General features: G+C 37.5%; 2 pseudogenes; both read right to left on the reverse strand.

Moving 5' to 3' along the window:
- Window positions 1-891: 891 nt before the first annotated feature.
- On the reverse strand, window positions 892-1821 carry LOC129641889 (olfactory receptor 5W2-like; annotated as a pseudogene).
- A 3310-nt stretch (window positions 1822-5131) lies between these two features.
- LOC129658610 (olfactory receptor 5W2-like) lies at window positions 5132-6084 on the reverse strand (annotated as a pseudogene).
- Window positions 6085-8499: the final 2415 nt, after the last annotated feature.

Below are 8499 nucleotides of genomic sequence, written 5' to 3' on the forward strand. Positions count from 1 at the left end.
CATGTACGTTAGATCCTCAGAACTTACTCATTGACTACAAGTTATTCACTTTGAATAATATCTCCAATCTCTTCCACCTTTTAGACTCTGGAAACAACTGATCCATTCTCTATTTCTATGAGTTCATCCTTTTTAGATTCAACATATATGTGAGATCATACAGTATTTGTCTTTTACTGTTTGACTGATCTCACTCAGCATGCTGCCTTCAAGTTTTTTCCATATTGTGGCAAACAAGGATACCGTACTTCTAAAGGACATGGGCTTGTCCACCTTAAAGTCCATCTAATTGTTCCATCCTCTTACGAATATCCTTTCATTTCCTAACTTGAATGATTTTTAGATCTGAGGCTGAGTGTATCTATCCAAAGATATACTAGCTTTGTTTTTAGATTTAGGTCTATAACCCTTATTTTTTAAATTACATGAGGATTTGGGGAATCTTATGAATTTTTAGCTAGTTACCAAATGCTTATGGTTAACATTAGCTTATATTCACTAGTACAGAAAGCACAGTACATACCATAGAATATTTTATAAAAAGTTCAAATATCTGTCAATAAACACATGAGAATTATCTAGCAATTGAAATAGTAAATGAAAGAATTTCATATATGAAAGAATGAATGAATGCAATGTGACAAAATTAGAACACTCAGGAAAGTTTTCAACAAAGAGAACATGCCATATATAAATTCTTGATACGTATGAGTATGCTGTATTTGGAAGTTGTAACATTTCTAAAATTTGGGCTTTATAACCAATGCTTATTATTAATTTATGTATTTAGTAAGAGAACTTCTTTTCTCTTGTATAATGCAACATAATTTTTAAAAGCACAAAAACCACAACGTGTGTGTTTTTCTGTGTGTGAAATATAAACATGTAGCATCATCTTTTAAGTTTTATTTTTTCTAGGGCTTGTTTCACATCCTTGTTTCTTAGACTGTAAATCAGAGGGTTTAACATTGGAATCACTAGAGTATAAAACAACAAAGTCATTTTGTCTTGATCTATAGAGTAGGATGAACTCGGTCTGAAATACATAAAGCGAATAATTCCCTGGAAAATTGCCACTGCAGTTAGGTGGGAGGTGCAGGTAGAGAAAGCTTTGAACCTCCCCTCTACAGAGTGGATCTTCAAGACTGAAAGGATGATATAAAAATAAAAGACAAGAACTCCCTAAATGGTACTCAGTTCAATGAAGCCAAAAACAAGGAATAATGCCAACTCATTGACCTGTATATCAGAGCAAGAAAGGAGGAAAAGTGGAGGTAAATCATAGAAGAAATGGTTAATCTCATTTGACCCACAGAAACATAAGCGGAATGCTAATGTTGTGTGTATCAGAGCATCTGCCATTCCCACCAGGTAAACCCCAGCCATGAGCAGGGAGCACACCCTGTTGGACATGCTGACTGCAAAGAGCAAGGGGCTGTTGATGGCCTTGTACTGGTCACAGGGCATCACTGCCAGCAGGAGATACTCAGAATTGGCAAAGATACAGAAGACCAAGAATTGCAGAGCACAACCATGGAAAGAGATTGACTTGTTCTTGGCAAATAGGTCCACCAGCATCTTAGGGCTGGTGGCTGTGGAATAGCAGAGGTCACAGAAGGAGAGGTGGCTGAGGAAAAAGTACATGGGTGTGTGCAGCTGGAGATCCATCCTAATCAGGGTTATCATTCCAAGGTTTGCCAGAAGATTGATGAGATAAACAAGGAGAACCATGGTAAACAGGGTCACTTTGTTCTCAATGTTCTCACTAATTCTCAAGAAAATGAATTCAGTCAAGGAGGAGCAATTGTCTCTGTCCATCCTTCTTTGTTCTTGTCTATACTCTTAGAAAAATATTTTTAAAATAAATAACAAAGATACATGGGTAGGTAACACTTCTGCACATCTTTAAAATATCATAAAGCAGAACACATTTCTTTCTATAACTGTGTTTTTGTATTCAGAAAAGCATCCAGTCATGTGCCCACTCTTTAAAGAGGCAAAGCTATCTATTGGGGTAAACTTTGAGTATGAAGTCCCTTGGACTGCAATAAGAGCAAAGCAGTCCATCCTAAAGAAAATCAGTCCTGAGTATTCATTGAAAGGACTGATGCTGAAGTGGAAACGCCAATAATTTGGCCACCTGATGCAAAGAACTGACTCTTTAGAAAACACCCTGATTCTGGGAAAAGTTGAATGCAGGATAAGAAGGGGATGACAGAGAATGAGATGCTTGGATGGCATCCCAATGAACATGAGTTTGAGCAAGCTCTGGGAGATGATAAAGAAAGGGGAGGCCAGGTATGCTGCAGTCCATGGGGTTGCAAGGGTTGGACATGACTAAGTGACTGAACAGCAACAAATCCTCCATTATAAATATGTACTGAATCTTCTTTATCCATTCATCTGTTAACAGACATTTAGGTTACCTCTATGTCTTGGCTATTGTAAACAGCACTGCAGTGAACACTGGGGTACACATATCCTTTCAAACTACAGTTTTCTCAGAATATATGCCCTGGATTTGGATGGTTGGATCATGTGCTAGCTCAATTTTTAAGTTTTTAAGGGACCTTCATACTGTTCTCCATAGTGGCTGTACAAATTTACATTCCCACAACAGCGTAGGAGGTTTTTCTATTCTCCACACACTCTCATGACCTGCCTCTTGAGAAATCTGTATGCAGGACAAAAAGCAACAGTTAGAACTGGACATGGAACAACACACTGGTTCCAAATAGGAAAAGGAGCATGTCAAGGCTGTATATTGTCACCCTGCTTATTTAACTTATATGCAGAGTACATCATGAGAAACGCTGGGCTGGAGGAAGCACAAGCTGGAATCAAGATTGCCGGGAAAAATAACAATAACCTCAGAAATGCAGATGACACCACCCTTATGGCAGAAAGTGAAAAAGAACTAAAGAGCCTCTTGAAAGTGAAAGAGGAGAGTGAAAAAGTTGGCTTAAAGTGCAACATTCAGGAAACAAAGATCATGGCATCCAGTCCCATCACTTCATGGCAAATAGATGGGGAAATAGTGGAAACAGTGTCAGACTTTATTTTTGGGGGCTCCAAAATCTCTGCAGGTGGTGACTGCAGCCATGAAATTAAAAGACACTTACTCCTTGGAAGAAAAATTATGACCAACCTAGATAGCATATTGAAAAGCAGAGACATTACTTTGCCAAATTAAGTCCGTCTAGTCAAGGCTATGGTTTTTCCAGTGGTCATGTATGGATGAGAGTGTTGGACTAGAAAGAAAATTCTTCACTGGGCACTGAAGAATTGATGCTTTTGAACTGTGGTGTTGGAAAAGACTCTTGAGAGTCCCTTGGACTACAAGGAGATCCAACCAGTCCATCCTAAAGGAAATCAGTCCTGAATATTTATTGGAAGGACTGATGTTGAAGCTGAAATTCCAATCCTTTGGCCACATGATGCTAAGAGCTGACTCATTTGAAATGATCCTGATGCTGGGAAAGATTGAAGGCAGAAGGAGAAGGGGACAACAGAGGATGAGATGGTTGGATGGCATCACTGACTCAATGGACATGGATTTGGGTGGACTCCAGAAGTTGGTGATGGACAGGGAGGCCTGGTGTGCTGCAGTTCATGGGGCCACAAAGAGTTGGACATGATTGAGCAACTGAACTGAAATGAGCTGGCACCCTCTCCAGCATTTATTGTTTGTAGGCTTTTTGATGATGGTCATTTTAACCAGTGTGAGATAATATCTCTTTGTGGTTTTAACTTGCTTTTCTTTAATGATTCATGTGTTGAGAATCTTTTCATGTGCCTCTTGGCTGCCTGTATGTTTTGTTTGGAGAAATGTCTATTCAGATCTTCTGTGCATGTTTTTGTTTGGGTTGTTTGCTTTGTATACTGAGCTGCATTAGCTGTTTGTAAATTTTGGAATTAATCCCTAGTTGCTAACGTCATTTACAAATATTGTCTCCCATTCTATGGGTTGTCCTTTCATTGTGTTTATGGTATCCTTTGCTGTGCAGAACTTTTTGTTGTTGTTGTTTTAGTTTAATTAGGTCCATTGGTTTATTTTTGTTTTTATTTCTGTTGCCTTAGGAGGTGGATACTATATATATATATATATATATATATATATATATACACACACACACACATATATATTGCTGCAGTGAATGTCTAAGACTGTTAGGTCTATGTTTTCCTCTAAGAGTTTTGTAATACCTCATCTTATATTTATGTATTTAATCCATTTTGCATTTATTTTTGTGTACAGTGTTAGAGGAAGGTTATGACCAACCTAGATAGCATATTCAAAAGCAGAGACATTACTTTGCCAACAAAGGTTCATCTAGTCAAGGCTATGGTTTTTCCTGTGGTCAAGTATGGATGTGAGAGTTGGACTGTGAAGAAAGCTGATTGCCGAAGAATTGGAGCTTTTGAACTGTGGTGTTGGAGAAGACTCTTGAGAGTCCCTTGGACTGCAAGGAGATCCAACCAGTCCGTTCTGAAGGAGATCAGCCCTGGGATTTCTTTGGAAGGAATGATGCTAAAGCTGAAACTCCAGTACTTTGGCCAGCTAATGAGAAAAGTTGACTCATTGGAAAAGACTCTGATGCTGGGAGGGATTGGAGGCAGGACGAGAAGGGGACAACAGAGGATGAGATGGCTGGATGGCATCACTGACTCGATGGACGTGAGTCTGAGTGAACTCCGGGAGTTGGTGATGGACAGGGAGGCCTGGCATGCTGCGATTCATGGGGTCACAAAGAGTGGGACATGACTGAGCGACTGATCTGATCTGATCTATAGTCATTAATGTAGAAAATACAGTGTGCATCATAGAATATAAAGGACCTAAATGTTCAAAGGTCTCTCAGTAAATATACAATAAATTTTAGTGTAATTGAAATAATATTTGAATGAAAGAATTAACCATAATATTTGACAAAATTGCAAAATTCTGGAAGTACTCAGCAAAGAGGAAGTGCTATATATTAATTGTATATACACAATGAAGCATGCTGTGTTTTAAAGATTATATTTTATTACAAATATTTATTTGCTCCTTTATAGTATTTGAAACAATTTCATTTCCCTTGAATCATGAATATAATTTTACAAAAACAACAAACATATATATGTGTGTCTATATATTTATAGTACACCCTTTAAAACCACCTTTCATTTTCCAGTTTTTCAGGGCCTGTTTCACATCTTTGTTCTATAGTCTATATAACAGAGGATTTAACATGGGATTCACAAGGGTATAGAACAATTAGGTCATTTTGTCTTGATCTGGAGAGTAGAAATTATTTGGCCTCAAATACAAGAAAAGTACAGTTCCCTAGAAAATTGTCACAACATTTAAATGAGAGGTGCAGGTGGAGAAAGCTTTGAACTTCCCATCAGTACAGTGGGTCTTCAAGACTGAAAGGATGATAAAATAAGAGAAAAGGATTCCTGAAATAGTACTCAGTTCAATAAAACCCAAAATAGTGAATAACACCAATTCATTGTCCTGTATATCAGAGCAGGAAAGGAGTAAAAGTGGAGGTAAGTCACAGAAGAAATCGTTAATCTCATTTGACCCACAGAAGCATAAATGGAATGCTAATGTCTTGTGTATCAGAGCATCTGCCATTCCCACTAGGAAAACCCCAGCCACAAGCAGGGAGCACACCCTGCTGGACATGCTGACTGCATAGAGCAAGGGGCTGCTGACGGCCTTGAACCAGTCATAGGCCATCACGGCCAGCAGGAAACACTCCTAATCTGCAAAGATACAGAAGACCAAGAATTGCAGAGCATAGCCATAGGAGGGGATTGATTTGTTCTTGGCAAATAGGTCCAAGAGCATCTTGGGGTGAATTGCAGTGCATAGCAGAGGACACAGAAGGAGAGGTGACCAAGGAAAAAGTACACGGGTGTGTGAAGCTGCAGATCCATGTTAATCAGGAACATCATCCCAAGATTTGCCAAGTGGCCAGTGAGATAAACAATTAGAACCATGTTAAATATGGTCACTTTGTCCTCGGTGTTATCAATAATTCCCAAGTAAATGAATCCAGTAATGGAGGAGCAATTCCCTCCATCCATTTTCCTTTGTTCTTGTCTAAGATTTTAGAAAATGATCAAGAAAAGAACACATGGATGTGTAACACTTCTGCACATCTGCAATATATCATAAGATAGAATACAATTCTATATGCAATTGTCTTTATATTCAGAAAATTATACATTCATGCATGCACTCTTTAAAAAGGCATAACTGTTATTACTCAATAAAAACAAATACCTGGTATACAGCGTTGGGAAACTGAACCAAACCTAAATGTAACTTGTGAGGCATGTTACTTTCTACAAGCTTGTTTCTGAGCCTTCCTTTCTTTACTTCAAAGAATACATTTGATGAACTTACCTGTCTTCTCCTCTTCAAAATAATGTGGGTGAGACTCTAATGTTAGAGATACATGGCTGTAAGAGTCCGGACTAAGCATTTTCTGTGAATATTCATGTGGATGCAAAACAAGGTAACAATTTTAATATTTCTCAAAACCATGACTGTTTTAAGAGTATCTGTATCAGTTCCAGAAATAATGAGCATATCATGGATTGATTATAATAAAATAATTATGCTTCTGGTTTTGGTTTATGTTATGTTCACTATCTGGTGAGACATTAAGCAAGTATTAATGAGCTGTTCTCTAGTTGTGTATTTTTGTTTTGTCATAATATTAATTACCTTTCTGTGGGAATTGTCTGGTGCCAAAGAAAGAATCTCTTTACTCATTGAAGGAAAACATTTCTACAAACTTAACCCATATATTTTTTATCTATTGAGCTACCCTGTAGCTCAGCTGGTAAAAATCAGCCTGCAATACAGGAGACCCTGGTTCAATTCCTGTGGCAGGAAGATCCCTGGAGAATGGGTAGGCTACCCATTCCAATATTCTTGTGCTTCCCTGGTGGCTCAGATGGTAAAGAATCTACCTGCAATGTGGGAGATCTGGGTTCAATCCCTGGGTTGGGAAGATCCCCTAGAGAAAAGAACAGCTACACACTCCAGTGAAATATAAAAAAGGCTTTTTCTTTGTAAAATGGAAATGAGATGAGTGATAGTAAATGCTGTGGGCTTCCTTTATAGCTTAGCTGGTAAAGAATCTGCCTGCAATGAGGGAGACCTGGGCTTGATTCCTGGGTCGGGAATGAGCTCTTGGAGAAGGAAATAGCTACCCACTCCAGTATTCTAGCCTGGAGAATTCCATGAACTGTATAGTTCATGGGGTCACAGTCAGACACGACTGAGTGACTTTCACTTTCAATTGTTTCTGAAATATATAGACTTATCTCCATTGTGTTTTCATGCATTTATATGTCTGTCACGTGTTTGCATGTGTGTGTGTCTTGGATAATATGTGAAAATTGGAATGTGAGTGATATGTATATTTTTTAGACCTAAAGAATATGACATATTGTTCACATGAAGTTCAGTTTTTCACAGGTTGTTATTTGTAAGATGGAACCTCAAATACTTTTGAAATAAAGCAACAAGAATCTTCAAACTGATGTTTATACTTGGCTGTTGTTGTTATTTAGTCATTAAGTCATGTTTGGAACTTTAGTGACCCCCTGGACTGTAGCCCACCAGGCTCCTCTGTCCATGGGATGCTGTATAGTTCGATACCATCTGACCATGGTCAACATGAAGAATAACAGAATACAGCCCAGTTATTTAAACTGTGCCATTCTGAGATAGTGTTTATATAGCAAATGAAAGCTGAAGCAGTATGAATAGAATATAAGCAGAGGGGAAAAAATGTTTTGTTGATTATTCCAGTTACATAATTTTATGAAATCTTTTTAATGTTTTGTGTTATTATATAATGCTATGTATTATTATGTAATATAGATAGATGTTAGATTTATAGATGAAGTGAAGAAAATATTTGCAAAACATTTTTGCAACAAAGAATTTGTAGCTAGACTATACAAAACTATTTATAAATAATAAAAACACAACCCAATTAAAAATAGAGACATGATTGAACATATACCTCACCAACAGATATATAAATGGCAATTAATGATATAATAATAATAATGATGAAAATAATAGTAAACAGCAAAAACATAAGTTATAGAAATAATTTGCAGTTATACATGTCCTTTTATGTTCAGGCTTCAAGTGAGTGTTCTCTGTGGTGCTTCCCAATGTCACGCCAGTTGACCAGCCATTGAAGACACAAGTTATATGCTCAGTAGCTCATTGTGTTTCTGAGATACCAGAAAAGGATGTTCCATACTTTCAGTAATACTTTCACACATAAAAATAAAAGATAGGGAGGAAAACAAATACTTTGCTTGCAATTAACCTTTAGTCTACAAGATGCCACTTACTTAGAAAAAGTTTTCAAATTAATTTGGATTAGATTGGGTATAGAAGGTTCTTGACTTGTTATTGGACATCACTTAAGAAAGGTATTTGATTTTGTATTATCGCTTTCCTAGCACCCC

Source organism: Bubalus kerabau, chromosome 1 (genome assembly GCF_029407905.1).
Source record: "Bubalus kerabau isolate K-KA32 ecotype Philippines breed swamp buffalo chromosome 1, PCC_UOA_SB_1v2, whole genome shotgun sequence".
NCBI classification, from domain to species: Eukaryota; Metazoa; Chordata; class Mammalia; order Artiodactyla; family Bovidae; genus Bubalus; species Bubalus kerabau.